The sequence below is a fragment of the Hyla sarda genome, chromosome 2 (assembly GCF_029499605.1).
Source record: "Hyla sarda isolate aHylSar1 chromosome 2, aHylSar1.hap1, whole genome shotgun sequence".
In the NCBI taxonomy this organism is placed as follows: domain Eukaryota; kingdom Metazoa; phylum Chordata; class Amphibia; order Anura; family Hylidae; genus Hyla; species Hyla sarda.
In genome coordinates, this window is record NC_079190.1 from 95,299,511 (window position 1) to 95,322,823 (window position 23,313).

General features: G+C 44.4%; 1 protein-coding gene and 1 long non-coding RNA gene across 4 annotated transcripts in view; one reads left to right on the forward strand and one right to left on the reverse strand.

Annotated features, from left to right (window-relative positions):
• AGAP2 (ArfGAP with GTPase domain, ankyrin repeat and PH domain 2) overlaps positions 1 to 23,313 on the reverse strand; it is a 254,446-nt gene that overhangs the window by 100,758 nt on the left and 130,375 nt on the right. The gene's annotated exons all lie outside the window — the stretch shown is intronic.
• Positions 17,241 to 21,706, forward strand: LOC130358797 (uncharacterized). Its single transcript, XR_008889651.1, has 3 exons — positions 17,241 to 17,357; positions 20,323 to 20,450; positions 21,572 to 21,706. It is a non-coding gene; the product is annotated as an uncharacterized LOC130358797 (long non-coding RNA).

The window sequence follows — 23,313 nt, forward strand, 5'->3', positions numbered from 1 at the left end:
GGGACGGAGCCCATTATAACCCTAAGGACAGGCGCATTTTTTGCACATCTGACCACTGTCACTTTAAGCATTAATAACTCTGGGATGCTTTTACTTTTCATTCTGATTCCGAGACTGTTTTTTCGTGACATATTCTACTTCATGTTAGTGGTAAATTTTCATCGATACTTGAATCATTTCTTGGTGAAAAATTCCAAAATTTTATGAAAAAATAAAAAATTTAGCATTTTTCTACCTTTGAAGCTCTCTGCTTGTAAGGAAAACAGACATTCCAAATAAATTATATATTGATTCACATACATAACATGTCTACTTTATGTTTGCATCATAAAGTTGACATGTTTTTACTTTTGGAAGACATCAGAGGGCTTCAAAGTTCAGAAGCAATTTTCCAATTTTTCACAAAAGTTTCAAAATCGGAATTTTTCAGGGGCCAGTTCAGTTTTGAAGTGGATTTGAAGGGCCTTCATATTAGAAATACCCCATAAATTACCCCATTATAAAAACTGCACCCCTCAAAGTATTCAAAATGACGTTCAGTAAGTTTGTTAACCCTTTAGGTGTTTCACAGGAATAGCAGCAAAGTGAAGGAGAAAATTCAAAATCTTCATTTTCTACACTCTAATGTTCTTGTAGACCCAGTTTTTTAAATTTTACAAGGGGTAATAGGAGAAAAAGCCCCAAAAATTTGTAACCCAATTTCTCTCAAGTAAGGAAATACCTCATATGTGTATGTCAAGTGTTCGGCGGGCACAGTAGAGGGCTCAGAAGGGAAGGAGCGACAATGGGATTTTGGAGAGTGAATTTTGCTGAAATGGTTTTTGGGTGCATGTCACATTTAGGAAGCCCCTATGGTGCCAGAACAGCAAAAAAAAGAAAAGAAATGGCATACTATTTTGGAAACTACACCCCTCAAGGCACCTAACAAGGGGTCCGGTGAGCCTTAACACCCCACAGGTGTTTGACGACTTTTCGTTACATTCGGATGTGTAAATAAATAAAAAAGAATTTCACTAAAGTGCAGTTTTTTCCCCAAATTTACCATTTCTACAAAGAGTAATGGGAGAAAAATCCCCTGAAAATTTGTAACGCAATTTCTCCCGAGTACGGAGATACCCCATATGTGGCCCTAAACTGTTGCCTTGAAATACGACAGGGCTCTGAAGTGCGCATTTGAGGCCTGAATAAGGAATTTGCAATAGGGACGGACCCGGTTACAAGGATGGGGCTTGTCTTCTCCAAAACCCTACAGCAGTGTTTCCCAAACAGGGTGCCTCCAGCTGTTGCAAGACTCCCAGTCTGCCAGGACAGTCTATGGCTGTCCGGCAACACTGGGAGTTGTGGTTTTGCAACAGCTGGAGGCGCCGTTTAGGAAACACTGCCGTATGAGACGCTTTTCATTTTTATTGGGGGGGGGGGGGGCGACGTGTAAGGGGGTGTATGTGTATAGTGTTTTACTTTTTATTATTTGTTACTGTAGTGCTTTTAGGGTACATTCACACAGGCAGGGGTTCACAGTAAGTTTCCTTGAAGGAAACCCACTGTAAACCCGCCCGTGTGAATGTACCCTGTACATTCACATGGGGGGGGGGGGGCGCCCCAGGGGGGGAGGGGGCACCCCAAACCTTCAGCTGTGGCAAAATGACAACTCCCAGAATGCACTGACAGACCGTACATGCTGGGAGTTGTAGTTTTACAACAGCTGTAGGCACACTGGTGGGGAACCACTGAGTTTGAAAACAGACTCTAGCTCAGTGATTCCAACCCATGTGCCTCCAGCTGTTGCAAGACTTCAACTCCCAGCATGTACGGTCTGTCAGTGCACTCTGGGAGTTGTAGTTTTGCAACAGCTGGAAGCACAGGGGTTGGAATCACTGAGTTAGGAAACAGACTCTAGTTCAGTGTTTCCCAACCAGTGTGCCTACAGCTGTTGCAAAACTACAATTCCCAGCACGGCCAGACAGTCAGGGATGCTGGGCGTGTAGTTCTGCAATATCTGGCCCTTCAGATGTTGCAGAACTACAACTCCAAGCATGCCTGGACAGTCTGGGCATGGTAGGAGTTGTAGTTATGCAACAACTGGGGAAGAACAGTTGCCTCCAAACTGTAGCCCTCCAGATGTTGCAAAACTACAACTCCAAGCATGCCCAGACTGTCCAGGCATGCTGGGAGTTGTAGCTCTGCAACATCTGAAGGGCCAGATATTGCAGAACTACATGCCCAGCATCCCTGACTGTCTGGCCGTGCTGGGAATTGTAGTTTTGCAACATCTGGAGGGCTACAGTTTGGAGACCACCATATAGTGGTCTCCAAACTGTGCCACTTCAGATGTTGCAAAACTTCAACTCCCAGCATGCCCAGACAGTCAGTGCATGCTGAAAGTTGTAGTTTTGCAACATCTGGAGGACCACAGTTTAGAGACCACTACACAGTGGTCTCCAAACTGTGACCCTCCAGATGTTGCAAAACTACAACTCACAGCATGACCAGACAGCCTCACTTATTCACTGCAGCCTTCTCCGCCGCACTTTCCGGCCGCCACTCCTCCTGCTGCAGCCGCTGCTCCGTGGATGCCGCCGATGACGCAGATGCTGCCTCCGAAGGTCCGGGTAAGCCGGACCATGCTCCCCCCTCTCCGCCCATGTTCCCCCGCTCTGTACCGACTTCCGATCGGTGGTCAGAGCGGGGGAAATGAACTCTAACCCCCCCCCCCCCCCGCCCCCCTCCTGCCATTGGTGGTCAGCATTACCGACCAATGGCAGGGGATAGGAGGGGGTGGAAACACTGCCACCTCGCTCCTATCCTTTAGGCTGGTCGGAGCTGGCTCTGACAGCTTCGATCAGTCTCATTTTCCGGGCGATCGGGTCACCAGTGACCCGATTTGCCTGGATCGCGGCAAATCGCAGGTCTGAATTGACCTGCGATTTGCTGCGATCGCCGACATGGTGGGGGGGTCTCAGGACCCCCCTAGGCATTGCCACGGGATGCCTGCTGATAGATGTCAGCAGTCATCCCGGTCCGATCACCGCCCGGTGAGCGGCAGTGAGCGGAAATGCCGAGGGCGTATGGATATGCCCTCCGTCCTTAAGTGACGGGACGCGAGGGCGTATGCATACGCCCTTCGTCCCCAAGAGCTTGCTGGGTTCAGAACAAACATAGAAGTGAACAGATGCACAGACATTATAGTATTTGTGAGGCTCTATGCTATAGTTTAATCCTCGCTGACTCTCTTACACACTGCTTTAGTAATATATAGAAATACATTTTCCCATGTACTTTTGAGCATTTAAACAGCTTTTCAGATTAAATACTGAATACTGATAATATAAAATGATATATCCCTAAGCTCGGAGTCTTCTTTTCTGTACTGTGCTTCACTCATGTTGTCTAGGAGACCCAATAAACTGGTTTTAATTTAAAGTCCATAATGCAGTGGTTTGGACCCCCAGCTATTACTTTTCAGCCCCAAGGGATTTGGAACAACATGTGATGCTGTCAATTCTTTACTAATGTAATGAGTGACAGCAGCACAAACATATTAACAAATTTTGGCACCTAGCTCGGACAGAAATAGGAAATGCTGTTTTTGGCTGGAGTTATTTTTTGATGCTCTTTGAATGTTCTTAGCTACAAGTATGACAAACACCAGCAGTCATTCCCCACTGGTATACCGTCAGTCTCGACGCTCACCGCCACTAGGTTTCTGTCAATTCCCCACTCTCTCTTCTCGGCTGTGGCCATGCTGCCTCCTTTCCTGGTATGGCCCAGAGGGTGCACATGCATGCTTTTCTCTGCAATTTAAAGGGATTATTCCCTATAGAAGGTATTCGGTAAAGCTGAATAGTGTTGAGCGGCATAGGCCATATTCGAATTCGCGAATATATGGACGAATATTCGTCATATATTCGCGAATATTCGCATATTCGTCATATCCTCGTTTTATTTTCGCATATGCGAAAATTCGCGCATGCGGAAATTTACAGATGTGAAAATTAGCATATACAAAATTAGCATACGCGAAAATTCGCATATGCGTAAGTTTGCATATACAAATTTTCGCATATGCGAATTTTCACACGCCAGTCTCACACAGTAGTATTAGAGCCTTCTTTACACCACACAAGCTGGAAGCAGAGAGGGATGATCACTGTAATGTGTACTGTGAAGAAAAAAAAACAAAAAAAAAAACGAATATTCGTAATTACGAATATATAGCGCTATATTTGCAAAATTCGCGAATTCGCGAATGTGCGATATTCGCGAATAATATTCGAATTGCGAATATTCGCGAGCAACACTAAAGCTGAAGCTACCATATACACTCTCCTACGCTTGACCAAGGTGGATGACCGTGAATCTGTGCTGCCTTCCATGAATCTTCTGCCTGTTCCAGACTATGTTGTCTTTCCACTTTCCTACTACCAAGGCAAGGACCACAACTTGCCTTTGCCTGACCTTTTGGTGTGTCACACCTCTGTATTATGGTCTACTGGGCCAGCTGCTACCCACACCGGGGCCACTCTTGGGAAGTGACTTAGCGGGTACTTAAATTTCACTCCCAAGTTTGGTCCAAATTCAAATTGGTTGGGTAGTACAGTGGGTCCACACCTGTTGCTGCTATGATGATGGCTCCACATGAGAAAACAGTTATTATTATCATTATTATAATTACTTTCTTGGGCTATTCTCTACAGACAGCGGGAAAGCTCTCAGTGTATACGCTTCATGTACATAAAGGGGCCTAAATGTCAATAGAGGGCTTTGTGGCATACGCAAGGTCCATGTTTGCATATTTTTACTGTATAATAAAACATAGTGTGTACAGAATTCTACATACAGTTCAAAAGTGCACACCATACATTTTTGTGTGCCGTATACTACTCTCTATACAGTAGCATACACTGCAACCTTCCATTGACTGGCATATGACCATTTTATACCACCAACAGAACAGAACATTGTAATCAACTATAAAGCCTCTTCAGAAGCTTATAACATATTACTTCTAAATTATAGTAGATAATATAGTAGATAGGGATTTCTCTGAGGACCTACCCTGTCATAAAATCACACCAAATTTAGGAATATTTCAGGAAACAGCTCAGGTTAAAGGGTAACAATGTATTGTTATGAGGCGGCTGCAGAATGAATGCAGTTGTTTCTGATCAGTTTCCTCCAATCTTCTATCATTGTCAGTGTCTGTGGTGACTTCATTCCTTTTTGTCACTCTCCATCCATGACTGGTTACCGCCCAACTTCAGAGCACTTCCGAGTCTCCATGGATACTGGAACAAGAGACCGCGTCCACTATTCAGTAACCATGGAAACTGACAAGAACAGAGGGGGGAAAGGAAGGAAGCAATATGTGGATGAGTGCAGGCCGACAGATCTGGAGGCTTTGAACCAGGAGGGTTAGAATACATCTTATGGCCATTTACATTTCTTTAAGGTCCGAGTTTAAGAAATGACTTAACATTTCCATTTCACTACTTTTCTATACGACTCTATTCTTTTGAAGCTGTGGTCATTGTGTTTTACCCCAGAATCTCCCACCACTCTTTACCCCAACTTATACAAAACCATAGTCTGTTTAGTATGCTCAAAATACATATACGACACGTCTCCGTGATCAACATTAAAATACAAAGGCAAATATGATACTATTTGAATACTTCAAATATTTATCAGGGAATAGCACATATTTTACTGTACAATTCTATTTCATGTCAAATTCAGACAATAGCAATAAGCTACAGCCCTCTGTATATGAGCAGCATACAGACATGCCTTGCAGCAAACTAATACAAACTAATGGATATAGGTGTATAAAAAGACATATGTCTTCATTATATGGCTCAACAGGATTAGGTCCAACCTCGGACACAATGAATAACACTCTCATATGGAAGGTTTGAATGTAGCCCTGACCCAAAAAAAAATTACTACCCCCTACCCAAACTGTAGGTAGAAAAATATGTATGTACTCTGCTTAAATGCTGCCCCTCAAGTCAGGGAAAGTGCTGTCTTAAAGATCTCACAATCTTGTCTTGCTTACTGTTTACTAAGTAATAGAAACTCAAGCTTCTCCATTCCAATTCCTTATACCTTCAGCAAGGGTTATAATGTTTTTCTTTAGGGTAGGGTCCCACGTGCTGCATTTTGCTAAATTTTTGCCGCTATGTTTTTTCCTACCCATTCAGGTCACTGACCTGTGACCCTGCCCTTAAAAGAAATGTCACTATCTTACAAAACACTTAAAATTAAGACAAAAACTGTAAAGCAAAGTACTTTAAATGTAACCCAACTTTCCAAATTTTTATTCACATATTTTTTTTTTTTATATTATTTTCCCCAATCATAATCATAAATGTTTATAAATAACATAAAACTTAAACATCTGGCTTATATTGTAAAGATTTTTTTTTTTTTTTTTACCCCTGAAGAAGGCACAATTGGTACCAATACTTGTGGCACCTGCAAGGATCATACTATTTGCTATGTGAGTTCATCTGGTGATGTTGATATTTAGAATTTTCTAATTCTAACCTTTGATGTTATATTTCAAATTTTTCCACGTTGTTGCACATTGTATTTAGATATATTTTTATGCACTTATTCTATGGGTACCACTTTTCTACTTTTGTTTCCCTCTTCTACAATATACTGCTTATTAGTCTCCAGGGCCCCTCTTATCAGGGTCTGTCACTCCCAGATAGATGTAGCTGCACAACTGGGCAAATTTTTTTATATTTATGTAATTTCTTTGCTGTGCTTTTGTTACTAAAGTAATACGTTTATCTGGGTTTACCTGTATTTCTGTGGCATACACATAAATACATTTTTCTGGGATTTGACATAAATATGGTCTGTTTATGGTCTACTCGAACAGTGTTCTGCACAGATTTGATGCGCAGGATTTTCTCCTGCAGATTTTATTGTAAACTAAATTACTGAACACATGTTCACATGTTCAGTTTTTTGGGTGTACTCAATCTGTGGTTCGTCCTAGAATTCCAGTGCAATGTAGACCCCTAATGGTTACATCCAAATGTGGAAAAATGCTTAAAATGACGAATAAAATAGTGCTGGTTCTCATGGACTGTGAATAGGGGAATCGGTTCCCCTATTCACAGTCCTTGAGAACCAGCACTATCTTATTTGTCAAATTACTGAACACAGCTTCAAATCCTGCGCATCAAATCTGCGCATAATACTGTACGTGTGAATAGACCCTTATATCAATACTTATTTCTTTATTTGGGGCAGAACCAATCCTAATAGTTCCCTTTATAAGTCCCCCTCGTGTTGCTCTGACCCATTGAGGCATGGACTCCACAAGGTCTGGCACGAAGATATTTTCAGTAGATCCTTTAAATTCTGTAGATGGTGAGGTGCCACCTCCATGGATTGGCATTTTTCCCAACACATTTACAGATAAAGATCTAAGGAATTTGGATGCCAAGTCAACACCTTGTACTCTTCCACATGATTCTCATACCATTACTAAACTGCTGCAGGATACGTTATTCGGCTAAAAGAGTCCACTGCCATTAGGGAATGCCATAAAGAGGAAAACATAGTCTGCAAACATGTATATGTAGGTGGTATATGCATCCACATGAATGCCAGGACCAAATGTTTTCAAGTAGAATATTGCCGAGAGCATTACACTGCCTCCACCAGCTTACCTCATGGTCCATTCTAGTGCCATATCTTTCCCAGTCTAATTCTAGAATATTTTCTTTTTTACTTATTCAGTTGGAGAACCAAATGCAGAAACAGTGACCATGGTTCCTCAATACAATTATACATAAAATCAGTTTTAGTAAACTGAACCACTGTTCAGAAGTAGATAAATTATTTTCTGTTCCCAAGCTGTCCTATAAAAGCACCTTGTGCCGAACATGTCCAATAACAATGATGGACTGTTATTTGAAGATGATTAAGGTCACAGTCCATCTTCCATGGAAGAGTAGGAACTGGATTTCTGCCAATACATACCTCTTTTGTACTAGGGAAAGTTTTTACCAGTTTGTTTAACCAAAGGCGTTGTATACCCACACAAGGTGTAGGATAAATTCATGTATTTGCAGTTGTGCTCTAAAAATCGGTCTTTAAAAAATAGCATTAAATCAGTTACCCACAAACTGTTCCAATGTATTTTAGGCTTCACAACTGCAGAAGGCCTAGGAATATTTATTATTAAATGTCACTGATAAGATAAATAGATGTGTATCAAACATATAGTGGCATATATAGAAGACAGGAATTCTGATAGGGAAGATCAAACTTGGCTCCTCACATTGGTATAGGCTCTTGAACCATTTTTCACTTCATCTCCCCATGCCACTGCTGCCATAACTGCTCATAGGCAACATCTGGGTGCTGCCTTTGTAATGCTGGAATACAGTGCGTCCCACTGCTTACCTCTCCCTCTTCGCTGCAGGCTTCTCCTGCATTGTCACAGGCAGTGACGGTTCTAGGGCACTCCATGGGGGCTACGTGAGTGCATGGGCTTTGACTTTAAAGCGTTACTTTGGTAGAAAACAATTGTTTTTTCTAATCAACTGGTGCCAGAAAGTTGTACAGATTTGTAAATTACTTCTATTTAATCTTTCTAGTACTTATCAGCTGCTGTATACTACAGAGCAAGTTCTATCGTTCTTTTCTGTCTGACCACAGTGCTCTCTGCTGACACCTCTGTCTGTGTCAGGAACTGTTCAGAGCAGGAGATGTTTGCTATGGGGATTTGGACAGTTCCTAACATGGACAGAGGTGTCAGCAGAGAGCACTGTGGTCAGACAGAAAAGACCTATTCAACTTCCTCTGTAGCATACAGCAGCTGATAAGTTCTGGAAGGATTAAGATTTCTAAATAGATATAATTTACAAGTCTGTATAACTTTTTGGCACCAATTTATAAAAAAAAAAAAAAAAAATTCCACCGGAGTACCACTTTAACCCCTTAAGGACCAGGCCATTTTATACCTTAAGGACCGGAGCGTTTTTTGCAATTCTGACCACTGTCACTTTAAACATTAATAACTCTGGAATGCTTTTAGTTATCATTCTGATTCCGAGATTGTTTTTTCGTGACATATTCTACTTTAACTTAGTGGTAAAATTTTATGGTAACTTGCATCCTTTCTTGGTGAAAAATCCCAAAATTTGATGAAAAAAATGAAATTTTTGCATTTTTCTAACTTTGAAGCTCTCTGCTTGTAAGGAAAATGGATATTCAAAATATATTTTTTTGGGGTTCACATATACAATATGTCTACTTTATGTTTGCATCATAAAATTTATGAGTTTTTACTTTTGGAAGACACCATAGGGCTTCAAAGTTCAGTAGCAATTTTGAAATTTTTCACAAAATTTTCAAACTCACTATTTTTCAGGGACCAGTTCGGGTTTGAAGTGGATTTGAAGGGTCTTCATATTAGAAATACCCCATAAAAGACCCCATTATAAAAACTACACCCCCTAAAGTATTCAAAAAAACATTCAGTAAGTGTATTAACCCTTTAGGTGTTTCACAGGAATAGCAGCAAAGTGAAGGAGAAAATTCAAAATCTTCATTTTTTACACTCGCATGTTCTTGTAGACCCAATTTTTGAATTTTTGCAAGGGATAAAAAGGAAAAATTTTTTACTTGTATTTGAAACCCAATTTCTCGCGAGTAAGCACATACCTCATATGTCTATGTTAATTGTTCGGCGGGCGCAGTAGAGGGCTCAGAAGGGAAGGAGCGACAAATGGTTTTTGGGGGGCATGCCGCATTTAGGAAGCCCCTTTGGTGCCAGGACAGCAAAAAAAAAACACATGGCATACCATTTTGGAAACTAGACCCCTCAGGGAACGTAACAAGGGGTAAAGTGAACCTTAATACCCTACAGGTGATTCACGACTTTTGCATATGTAAAAAAAATATATATTTTTTTTACCTAAAATGCTTGGTTTCCCAAAAATTTTACATTTTTAAAAAGGGTAATAGCAGAAAATACCCCCCAAAATTTGAAGCCCAATTTCTCCCGATACAGAAAACACCTCGCATGGGGGTGAAAAGTGCTCTGCTGGTGCACTACAGGTCTCAGAAGAGAAGGAGTCACATTTGGCTTTTTGAAAGCAAATTTTGCTCTGGGGGCATGCCGCATTTAGGAAGCCCCTATGGTGCCAGAACAGCAAAAAAAAAACACATGGCATACCATTTTGGAAACTAGACCCCTCGGGGAACGTAACAAGGGGTAATGTGAACCTTAATACCCTACAGGTGTTTCACGACTTTTGCATATGTAAAAAAATATATTATTTTTTTACCTAAAATGCTTGGTTTCCCAAAATTTTTACAATTTTAAAAAGGGTAATAGCAGAAAATACCCCCCAAAATTTGAAGCCCAATTTCTCCCGATTCAGAAAACACCCCATATGGGTGTGAAAAGTGCTCTGCTGGCGCACTACAGGTCTCAGAAGAGAAGGAGTCACATTTGGCTTTTTGAAAGTGAATTTTGCTCTGGGGGCATGCCGCATTTAGGAAGCCCCTATGGTGCCAGGACAGCAAAAAAAAAACACATGGTATACCATTTTGGAAACTAGACCCCTCGGGGAACGTAACAAGGGGTAATGTGAACCTTAATACCCTACAGGTGTTTCACGACTTTTGCATATGTAAAAAAATATATATTTTTTTTACCTAAAATGCTTGGTTTCCCAAAATTTTTACAATTTTAAAAAGGGTAATAGCAGAAAATACCCCCCAAAATTTGAAGCCCAATTTCTCCCGATTCAGAAAACGCCCCATATGGGTGTGAAAAGTGCTCTGCTGGCGCACTACAGGTCTCAGAAGAGAAGGAGTCACATTTGGCTTTTTGAAAGTGAATTTTGCTCTGGGGGCATGCCGCATTTAGGAAGCCCCTATGGTGCCAGGACAGCAAAAAAAAAACACATGGCATACCATTTTGGAAACCAGACCCCTCGGGGAACGTAACAAGGGGTAATTTGAACCTTAATACCCTACAGGTGTTTCACGACTTTTGCATATGTAAAAAAATATATATTTTTTTTACCTAAAATGCTTGTTTTCCCAAAAATTTTACATTTTTTAAAAGGGTAATAGCAGAAAATACCCCCCAAAATTTGAAGCCCAATTTCTCCCGAGTACGGCGATACCCCATATGTGGCCCTAAACTGTTGCCTTGAAATACGACAGGGCTCCAAAGTGAGAGCGCCATGCGCATTTGAGGCCTAAATTAGGGACTTGCATAGGGGTGGACATAGGGGTATTCTACGCCAGTGATTCCCAAACAGGGTGCCTCCAGCTGTTGTAAAACTCCCAGCATGCCTGGACAGTCAACGGCTATCTGGCAATACTGGGAGTAGTTGTTTTGCAACAGCTGGAGGCTCCGTTTTGGAAACAGTGGCGTACCAGACGTTTTTCATTTTTATTGGGGAGGGGGGTTGTATAGGGGTATGTGTATATGTAGTGTTTTTTACTTTTTATTTTATTTTGTGGTAGTGTAGTGTAGTGTTTTTAGGGTACAGTCGCACAGGCGGGGGTTCACAGTAGTTTCTCGCTGGCAGTTTGAGCTACGGCAGAAAATTTGACGCAGCTCAAACTTGCAGCCGGATACTTACTGTAATCCTCCGCCCATGTGAGTGTACCCTGTACGTTCACATTGGGGGGGGGGAACATCCAGCTGTTGCAAAACTACAACTCCCAGCATGTACGGTCTATCAGTGCATGCTGGGAGTTGTAGTTTTGCAACCGCTGGAGGCTCCGTTCTGGAAACAGTGGCGTACCAGACGTTTTTCATTTTTATTGGGGAGGGGAGGGGGGCTGTGTAGGGGTATGTGTATATGTAGTGTTTTTTACTTTTTATTTTATTGTGTGTTAGTGTAGTGTTTTTAGGGTACAGTCACACGTGCGGGGGGTTCACAGTAGTTTCTCGCTGGCAGTTTGAGCTGCGGCAGAAATTTTGCCGTACCTCAAACTTGCAGCCGGATACTAACTGTAATCCTCCGCCCGTGTGAGTGTACCCTGTACGTTCACATTGGGGGGGGAACATCCAGCTGTTGCAAAACTACAACTCCCAGCATGTACGGTCCATCAGTGCATGCTGGGAGTTGTAGTTTTGCAACAGCTGGAGGCACACTGGTTGTGAAACACCGAGTTTGGTAACAAACTCAGTGTTTTGCAACCAGTGTGCCTTCAGCTGTTGCAAAAGCTACAACCCCCAGCATGTACGGACAGCGGAAGGGCATGCTGGGTGTTGTAGTTATGCAACAGCTGGAGGCATACTACTTTGGCTGGGGATGCTGGGGATTGTAGTTATGCAACAGCTGGAGACACACTGGTTTACTACTTAACTCAGTGTGCCTTCAGCTGTTGCAAAACTACAACTCTCAGCAGTCACCGACAGCCAACGGGCATGCTGGGAGTTGTAGTTATGCAACCACCAGATGCACCACTACAACTCCCAGCATGCACTTTAGCTGATTGTGCAAGCTGGGAGTTGTAGTTACACAACAGCTGAAGGTACACTTTTCCATAGAAAGAATGTGCCTCCAGCTGTTGCAAAACTACAAGTCCCAGCATGCCCATAAGGGCATGCTGGGAGTTGTGGTGGTCTGCCTCCTGCTGTTGCATAACTACAGCTCCCAGCATGCCCTTGTTGCATGCTGGGAGCTGTTGCTAAGCAACAGCAGGAGGCTGTCACTCACCTCCAACGATCCTCGCTGCACAGGTCAGTCCCGCCGCCGCCGCCGCTCCTGGGGCCCCGATCCCAACAGGGACGCCGGGGATCGGGGTCCCCAGCACCGGGGGTCGTCTTCCCGCACCCGCTCACGTCCTCCGGAAGAGGGGCGGAGCGGGTTGCGGGAGTGACACCCGCAGCAGGCGCCCTGATTGGTCGGCCGGTAATCCGGCCGACGAATCAGGGCGATCGTGAGGTGGCACCAGTGCCACCTCACCCCTGCTGGCTCTGGCTGATCGGGGCCGTCTCTGACGGCCCCGATCAGCCAATAATTCCGGGTCACCGGGTCACTGGAGACCCGATTGACCCGGAATCCGCCGCAGATCGCTGGACTGAATTGTCCAGCGATCTGCGGCCATCGCCGACATGGGGGGTCATAATGACCCCCCTGGGCGATATGCCCCGATGCCTGCTGAACGATTTCAGCAGGCATCGGGGACCGGCTCCGCTCCAGATGGTTGCGGGGGGCCGGTAAAACACATGACGTTCTCATACGTCATGTGTCCTTAAGGACTCGGAAATGGAGACGTATGAGAACGTCATGTGTCCTTAAGGGGTTAAGGATCCGTGCACGTCCCTGATTCCTGCCCTCCTCCAATCCCTGCCAGGCACTACTTATATAAGAGCACTTCATCCTTCCTGTAGTCCCTGAGCAATATTGTTCATCTTCACAGCAACGGTGTCTGTCTGTTCTCCTATGTTCCTGTGTTCCTGACCAAGCCTGTTACTTGACTTTGCCTTAGCCTGATCCATCTGTACCTATCTACTTCTTTAGTGCATAACCCAGATTGTTGACAATTTCTCTGTTTGCTGATCAAGTCTGCCCGACCTGGCTGCATCTTAGCTTTCCAGCTCTGCTGTTCAAACAGCTACAATGCAGCCATACACTAAGTCATCAGAATCTGTTGCTGCACTAATGCCATCTCTAGTGTTAGCTTGCCCCACCTGCCTGGCAAATTAAATACAACTAGACGCTTCATGCATTTCAAAAACTCAACCAATTGTCTTTGTTCAAAACATGACAAACTGGTCTATGGTAAAAAGAAAAAAAACACAAATATAGAAAGAAAAAAAAGTTAAAAAAAAATTAAGTCATAACTAACAAACCTTGCTAATATTTGTTATTTTCTCTTTGTATTATTGCTTAAAGTCATCAACTTACCGTCATTATTTTGTGTAATACAAAGGCAAAATTTACTTAGCTTTCTGTTTCAAGACACTAGCCACTTTCCAATAACAATGCTGAAACCACTATTGTATATGATATGCCTTAAAATAATTGAAAACAAATACAGACAGCAGAAGGTTTATATCATTGACATGTTTTTTGACACATTATTAACAATGTACAGTAGAACCACTCGCTTTAAGAAGACCTCCTCTTATCCAGATGCGGATTTCCTTGAGAAGGTCATCCCCCTCGAAGACCACTTTTTTGTTCAACTTGATTGGTCATCTTAAGGGTACATTCAGGGCCGGATTAAAGTAGGGGCGGATGGAGCGGCAGCTCCAGGCCCCTGCGTTAAAATAGGCCCGACGGCCTGCACAAACATCCCGCACAGACCGACCGGCGTTCGCGACAATCAAGCCTCAAACTCCCGAACGAGAGTTTGCGGTATGTGAAATTTGTATTGCCCGGGACTTGCAGTTCCGGGCGCCAGGCAGTTAACTTCTTCAGGCATTTAGCCCTGCTTCAGGCAAGCAGCGCAAAATACCGGAAGACTTTACTTACCCCGCCTTCCTCCTTCCGGTCTCCGGTTGGCCGGCCCGAGTCTGATGAGGGACGTCGCGCATGTGACGTCCCTCCGCAGACCCACGCAGGACGTCAGTGATGTCACTTGTAAGGCCCCCGGCGGAGAGGAGCAGCGCAGGACAGATAAGCGTGTCTATGTGTGTGAGTGTGTGTGCCTGTGTGTGTATATGTGTGTGTCTGTCTGTGTATGTCTTTGTGTGTACGTTTGTGTGTCTGTGTGTGTATATATGTGGGGGGATGACAATGCTACCTAATGTAAGGAGCCTGCTACTACCTAATGTGGGGAACCTGCTTCTACCTAATGTGGGGAACCTGCTTCTACCTAATGTAGGGAGCCTGCTACTACCTAATGTGGGGAGCCTGCTACTATCTAATGTGGGGAACCTGCTACTACCTAATGTGGGGAGCCTGCTACTACCTAATGTGGGGAACCTGCTACTACCTAATGTGGGGAGTCTGCACTACCTAATGTGGGGTACCTGCTACTACCTAATGTGGGGAACCTGCTACTACCTAATGTGGGGAGTCTGCACTACCTAATGTGGGGTACCTGCTACTACCTAATGTGGGGTACCTGCTACTACCTAATGTGGGGAACCTGCTACTACCTAATATGGGGAACCTGCTAATACCTAATGTGAGGAACCTGCTGCTACCTAATGTGGGGAACCTGCTGCTACCTAATGTGGGGAACCTGCTACTACTTAATGTGGGGAACCTGCTACTACCTAATGTGAGGAGTCTGCACTACCTAATGTGGGGAACCTGCTACTACCAAATGTGGGGAACCTGCCACTACCTAATGTGGGGAACCTGCTACTACCTAATGTGGGGAACCTGCCACTACCTAATGTGGGGAACCTGCCACTACCTAATGTGGGGAGCCTGCCACTACCTAATGTGGGGAGCCTGCCACTACCTAATGTGGGGAACCTGCCACTACCTAATGTGGGGTACCTGCCACTACCTAATGTGGGGAACATGATAACTACCTAATGTGGGGAACATGCTACCTACCTAATGTGGGGAAACCGCTACCTTTCTATGTGGGGAAACCACTACCTTCCTAATGTGGGGAAACCACTACCTTCCTAATGTGGGGAAACTGCTGCCTGCCAAATGCTCCCCCCAGAAGTAGCTCCCCCATTATCCATAAGCTCATGTTATTACCACACAGGGGTAGGGGGAATTGGGGGGGTGTTGCTGGTAGATGATGGTGGTGCTACTTCTGGTTGGGGTTGTTGCTGGTGGATGATGATGGGCGCATGATGGGGGCATTGTATATAAGGGGCATATGATGGGGATATTATATGTAAGGGGCGCATGCGACCCAGCCTCATCCAGCTGCTACCTCCAGTGGCCCCCAGATAATTTGAGTTTGAGACGCCTTGCTCTATCACCTCCGTGCTGCCAGTGGCAGATCCAGGGGGGGGGGGGGGGGGCGCAATGGGGCAATTGCCCCTGAGATTGTTGCCCCTCCTGTACTATAGCATGGTGGAGCAGGAGCTGTCAGCTGTCCCGCTCCACCACTCCCTCACATTTCTCACACGCTGCTGCATTCTTGCAGTGTGAGTCGCGGAGACGCCATCCATGGCAGGCCGGCACGATGACGTCACATCATCACGCTGGCGCCCGGAGATCACCTCTCCGCAGCTCTCACACTACAAGAATGGAGCAGCGTGTGAAAAATGTGATAGCCTGAGAGAGGTGCTCGGGCGCCGTATGGTACAGGGGAATTATTAAAACTTGGGGGGGGGGGGCGGTGTGCATGCACAGAAAAGGGCAAATTATAAGTGAGGGGCACATAACAGGGGGGCATTATATGTGAGGGGCACAGGACAGGGGGCATTATATGTGAGGGGCACAGGACAGGGGGCATTATATGTGAGGGGCACAGGACAGGGGGCATTATATGTGAGGGGCACAGGACGGGGTATTATATATGAGGGGCACAGGACATGGGGCATTATATGTGAGGGGCACAGAACAGGGGGTATTATATATGAGGGGTACATGACAGGGGGGCATTATATGTGAGGGGCACAGGACAGGGGGTATTATTTGTGAGGGGCACATGTCAGGGGGCATTATATGTGAAGGGCACATGACAGGGCCCCCCCTGTTATGTGCCCATAAAATGCACCTATAATGCCCCCCTGACATTTGCCTCTTACTTATAATGCCCCCCTGTCCTGTGCCCCTCACATATAATGCCCCATGTCCTGTGCCCCTCACATATAATGCCCCCTGATGGGGCAGGACATGGGGCATTATATGTGAGGGGAACATATATATACTTTGATAAAAATGCCCATTACAATCTTCAGCACCAGGCCCATGATGCTCTTAATCCGGCCCTGGGTACATGGGAGCAGCTTGAAATCCTGCACATCAAATCTATACAGGATCCTGTATGTGAAAACAAGCCCCTAAAATGTATTCTGGTTTCAGTGATTGAAGGATATTTTTTGTATTAGACATTAAAGAATTTTCAATATACTGAAATTTCTTAGGGTTTTCAGGATCTCTGCTTACGATTATTCAATAGCACAAAACACAGCTATGTACATCTTTGTGATCATTAGACCAGGACAGGTGTATCTACTGTAAGAAAACGATGAAGGCTTTCTTCTGCACCACAGCAAGCCAGAGATTTTACAAACTATGAGGAAATTATATAGAAACATTTTTTTTTTTTTTTTTGCAGTGGTTACAAAGGCCCAAAACTACTTTGGCCATGAAAAGGTTAAACAAGGATGCTGAAAAGTCTTTTTGCTGTACGTTTTCCCTGCTTCTCATGCAGGATCATCACTGCTGCCTCCACAGTTGATAATACGGGGGAAAGACAAGGGAAACGTAAGAATATGTTGTGCACGTAAAAATAAATTTTCTATAAAAAAATGTGTAGTTTGGGTGTTTGAAGAAGTCTACAATACATCCACATGAAGCGGCTATAACTCCTTGTGGCCAGTCAGAGGCTTTAGCACTAAGCAGAAGGGACAGCTCCTATTGGAGGCGTGAGGAAATCTGCCATTCTTTGTTTTATACTGCACTGTGGGTTCAAGCAGAGGGGGATTTAAGACAGGTCTAAGGAGAAACCCATATGTGTGTATGTTCCAGCATTACTTCCAAAAGGCAGAAGATATTTTGATGAAACTTGGTACAAATGATACTTATATGTCTAAACATTAAGTAGAATTAAATCATCCCTAATCCGTCAAGTTCCCCCCTTATGCGAGGGTCGGGGTTAGTATGAAGTTCGATGCAGGTCTATGGGACTTCTGGTACACCTTCTTATCATGTTACTTTTAAACATCCTGCCACTGGACCAATGTCATGGTAAAGTATGATTTAACTGTCTGGCAAGCATGTGCAGAGAATAGTTAGTGCAGAGGACCGGATATGTGGTAGGGATATGAGGATGGGATATGAGGACACATGTGAGGATAAATTGTGAGGACAGAATGCGTGGATGGGATATGAGGATAGGATATGAAGATAAGATATAAGAACGGGATATAAGGATGAAATATAAGGATGACAGGTCAAGATGGGATGGGCGGATGGGATATGAGGATGAGATATAAGGATGGGATATGAGGATGGGATATGAGGATGAGATATAAGGATAGGATATGAGGATGGGATATAAGGATAAGATATGAGGATGGGATATAAGGATGGGATATGAGGACAGTATATAAGGATGGGATATGAGGATGGGATATAAGGATGGGATATGAGGACAGCGTATAAGGATGGGATATGAGGACAGTATATAAGGATAGTGTTACGCTGAGCGCTCCGGGTCCCCGCTCCTCCCCGGAGCGCTCGCTACACTCTCGCTATTGCAGCGCTCCGGTCAGATCCACTGACCCGGTGCGCTGCGATCCTGCCTCCAGCCGGGATGCGATTCGCGATGCGGGTGGCGCCCGCTCGCGATGCGCACCCCGGCTCCCGTAGCTGACTCGCTCTCCGTCGGTCCTGTCCCGGCGCGCGCGGCCCCGCTCCCTAGGGCGCGCGCGCGCCGGGTCTCTGCGATTTAAAGGGCCACTGCGCCGCTGATTGGCGCAGTGGTTCTAATTAGTGTGTTCACCTGTGCACTCCCTATGTATACCTCACTTCCCCTGCACTCCCTCGCCGGATCTTGTTGCCATTGTGCCAGTGAAAGCGTTTCCTTGTGTGTTCCTAGCCTGTGTTCCAGACCTCCTGCCGTTGCCCCTGACTACGATCCTTGCTGCCTTCCCCGACCTTCTGCAACGTCCGACCTTGCTTCTGTCTACTCCCTTGTACCGCGCCTATCTTCAGCAGTCAGAGAGGTTGAGCCGTTGCTAGTGGATACGACCTGGTCACTACCGCCGCAGCAAGACCATCCCGCTTTGCGGCGGGCTCTGGTGAACACCAGTAGTGACTTAGAACCGGTCCACTAGCACGGTCCACGCCAATCCCTCTCTGGCACAGAGGATCCACCTCCTGCCAGCCGGCATCGGGACAGATAGGATATGAGGATGATATATAAGGATGGGATATGAGGACGGGACATAAGTATGGGATATGAGGACAGTTTATAAGGATGGGATATGAGGATGGGACATAAGGATGGGATATGAGGACAGTTTATAAGGATGGGATATGAGGATGGGACATAAGGATGGGATATGAGGACAGCAAATAACAATGGGATATGAGGGCAGTATATGAAGATGGAATATGAAATGCCTGATACTTATATAGTATATGTATATAAAGATGTACCTTTAGCCATAGTCATAACTTTATAACAGGTCCGCTAAATTAACATGCAGTTTATCACACTATTTACTGTATATTGTAGGGGAAACATTAAGCTACCTCCATCACCAATTTCAAGGTGAGACTGCAGCCTCTGCACCTCAAATGCTTCCATCTATGAAAGTGCACACAGTGATGATAACAAACACAGTAATGTCATAATACAGGGATAAAATAAAATAAAAACTATGATGTCACTATACAGGGATAAACTCAGTGATGTCACTGTGCATAGATAATAAACACAGTGATGTCACTATACAGAGATAGTAAACACAGTGATATCACTGTGCATAGATAATAAACAGTGATAGTAAACACAGTAATGTCACTATACAGAGATAGTAAACACAGTGATATCACTATACAGAGATAGTAAACACAGTGATGTCACTATACAGAGATAGTAAACACAGTGATGTCACTATACAGAGATATATATCGATATATATCGAATATTTAGAATATTTAGATTATAGCGATATATATACGTTATGACAAATATTAGTTTTTTTTTCTTTACTGTACACATCACAACAATGATCTGTACTGTGTAAAAAAAAAAAAAGTGATAATTCCTCCCTGCTTCCAGCTTGTGGTCCAAAGAAGTTTCCAATATTATTTACTGTGTGAGTCGGTGTGGAGCGCGAATATATCCTATATGCGAATATGCAAATATTCCCAAATATCGGCACTTCCAGAGGACACTGATCCCTCCCTTCTTTTAGGTGAAAGATATAATCGCGCATGCGCACTGCGTGAATTTCATTACGAATTTTCGCATTTTTTTGGTGCAAGTGTGATAGAGTGCACTCTTATGTTAGCAAAAAGAAAGGATGTTCAGGAAACAGACGAAACATATTCACTGATTGACTATGTTCAGTCTATTAAGGTGAATGGGCCTGAAACAGGTACAGGGTGATGTAGATCAGTATACCGTATTGCTGTTATTTCATCGTATACCAGTCAGATGCTATCTGAACATGATATGAAGGTTGCCTCACATTGTATTTTTGTGGTTTCCTTCCAGCTGGTGCAGATTTCAGCTACAAGATATGCTTGCTTGCAGGAAAAAGTTGTAGTACATTAGGCACCAGGTGCCAACTCCCTTTTACCAAACAATGCCTCCTCCGTCGTAAGGCCTGCCAACTTGGCAAGGTAGGTGTACATTGGTAAATCTATGCCAGGTGCAGAGTATGAGAAATTTTCCCCACTATTCTTTGTTACCCCAAGGTCAGTAGTGAAAGCCAAGTTATTGCTCTTAAAGGGGTATTCCGGGCAAAAACATTTTATCCCCTATCCAGCAGCCCGCTGCTGAGACCCCCCGCAATCTCCCTGCAGCACCCGCATTTTATGCGGGTGCTGAATCTCCAGTCTTGGAAACTTCCGGGTTTCCGAGACTGGGGACGTGACACCATGCCCCCTCCATTCATGTCTATGGGAGGGGGCATGACGGACGTCATGCCCCCTCCCATAGACATGAATGGAGGGGGCGTGGCGTGACGTCACATCCCAAGTCCCGGAAACCCGGAGGTTTCCAAAACTGGAGATTCAGCACCCGCATTCTATGGGAGATTGCGGGGGGTCTCAGCAGCGGGCCCCCCGCAATCAGATATCTTATCCCCTATCCTTTGGATAGGGGATAAAATGTTTTTGCCCGGAATACCCCTTTAAAGGGGTACTCCGCCCCTAGACATCTTATCCCCTATCCAAAGGATAGGGGATAAGATGTCAGATCGCCGCGGTCCCGCTGCTGGGGAGCCCTGGGATCCCCGCTGCGGCACCGCACTCTCATTACAGCACAGAGCGAGTTCGCTCTGCACGTAATGACGGGCAGTACAGGGGCCGGAGCATCGTGACATCACGGCCCGCCTCTTTCAATACAAGTCTATGGGAGGGGGCGCGGCGGTCGTCACGCCCCTCCCGTAGACTTGCATTAAGGGGACGGGCCGTGATGTCACGAGGGGCGGAGCCATGATGTCACACTGCTCCGTCCCCCGTATCGCCCGTCATTACGCACAGAGCTAACTCGCTCTGTGCTGTAATGAGAGCGCGGTGCTGCAGCGGGGATCCCAGGGCTCCCCAGCAGCAGGGCCGCGGCGATCTAACATCTTATCCCCTATCCTTTGGATAGGGGATAAGATGTCTAGGGGCGGAGTACCCCTTTAAGCACAAGTTCTCTTATGGGAAGATATAAGGCGCTATTTACATAGTTACTTTCTTACATCCTGAAATACTTTAACAAACATTAGATCTGTTCTCTTTTGTACAATACTCAGAATCAACAAGGACGGGATTAAAGTAATGAGGCGGCTGACTAGTTCTGTCTGATCTGAGTGTTCACTGAAGAACGGACTGCAAGGACAATGTTCAAAGGAGGCGAACAGCAATCCAGCATAAAACATAAAAAGCAGCTCTGTAGTCAATGGCTACCTCTCTGGAATCCTTACAATTAGCAGAATTATTTGGTATTACTGGAGGAATCACAAATGTCACCTATTTTGAAGTGTCAGACTGCAGGTTCACTGACATATACAGTATCTCGTGGCATATGTCAAAAGAAACTCTTTAGGCATTTGTTCGGCCTATGGAGGGGTCCAAAGACCGGTTCAGCATATGTGCTCAGAGGGTCTTCCAGTGCATAAGTGCTTTCAAACTTAGGGCTTGTTCACACAGGCAAAAACTGCACCAAAAATGCATCAAAAGCCACACCTACCTAAAAAAAAAAAATCCCTATTGATTTTAAATGAAATCCGTGACATACAAAAAGGTCCCATAGAAGAATACAGGAGTTAAATTACTCAGTGTTTGTGTGGAGCTGCATTACAACCACATGCCAGAATACTGTATATAGAACAACAGGTCATATCTAAAAGCAGGAGCCAGCTAAATATTCAAATATTAACTGATAATATAGATTATAGTTACATATGAGGTATTAAAGACCATCAATACAAATAATTCCAGTTAATACTATGTAAACCAAATAACTTCCATGTGTTATATATATCCCAATATTCAGCCTTCTGCAGGCAGTATATAGATCAGAACATAGCTGCACTGTCTGTACAGACCCGTATTACCTTCCCGAGGACTCATCTGATGTTTATTAATCACCTTCAAATCTTTCAATTAAGAATTTCACACAACTGTAATCACAAAGTCAATTAAACCTGCAGAGGAAAGTGCGTGAAGCTCCACTGGGACCTGCTCAGGGGCCACTACCAGCACTCTTATAATGGGAATCATTTGTTTCTTGGCCTATTTTGAATTTAGACAAAGGGACTACAGAAAAATCTAGAAAGTCATAAAACCATATGATGGTGGATATGTACAGGGTAAGATGCAGAGGGGACTCTGAGGGAACACAGATGTGTGTTCCTCAGAAATGATTAGTCTTTTCTCACCATCTTATTTTGGGGTAAATCTTCTGATGTATGTGCAGAATGTAAATCCCTACTGTAAATCATACAGATCCATAGCTCATCTATATACAATTAGGTATGGGGTTTTGTTTGTGTGTGTGTGTGAGGAAAGTTCAATAGGATAGCTTGGCAATTGGATGTTAAAGGGACACTATTTTGTCATCCATTGGGTCTACAGGCATCTATGGCTAAATACATGTGCTGCGGCCAAAGGAGTCTGCTCTGTCTTCTTTTTCTATTCTGGAGAGCCCCTCAAAGCCATCGTAAATGCTGAGTTAAGATGTATTAGCTTTCTTAAGAGACACAAGTCTCGTGTACTGTCCGTGCAGCAGACGTAGAAATTCACACTGTGGTGAGCCGGGTGAGGCAATGATGTAGCAGGGTCTGGTGGTATTAACCCTTGATTTGTCGTGATGCCAGGGTGAAGTTTGCTTAGTATAAGAGATCCTGCCGCCAACCGGCCCACAAACGGCAGGGATAATAAACGGAATGTCCACAGCAGATTTTATGAGATAACTGGCATTTTTAATGAACTTCTTATGCAAACAGTCTTTACAATTCTCAACAGATTCTCTTGAGATAACCGGGATGCAGGT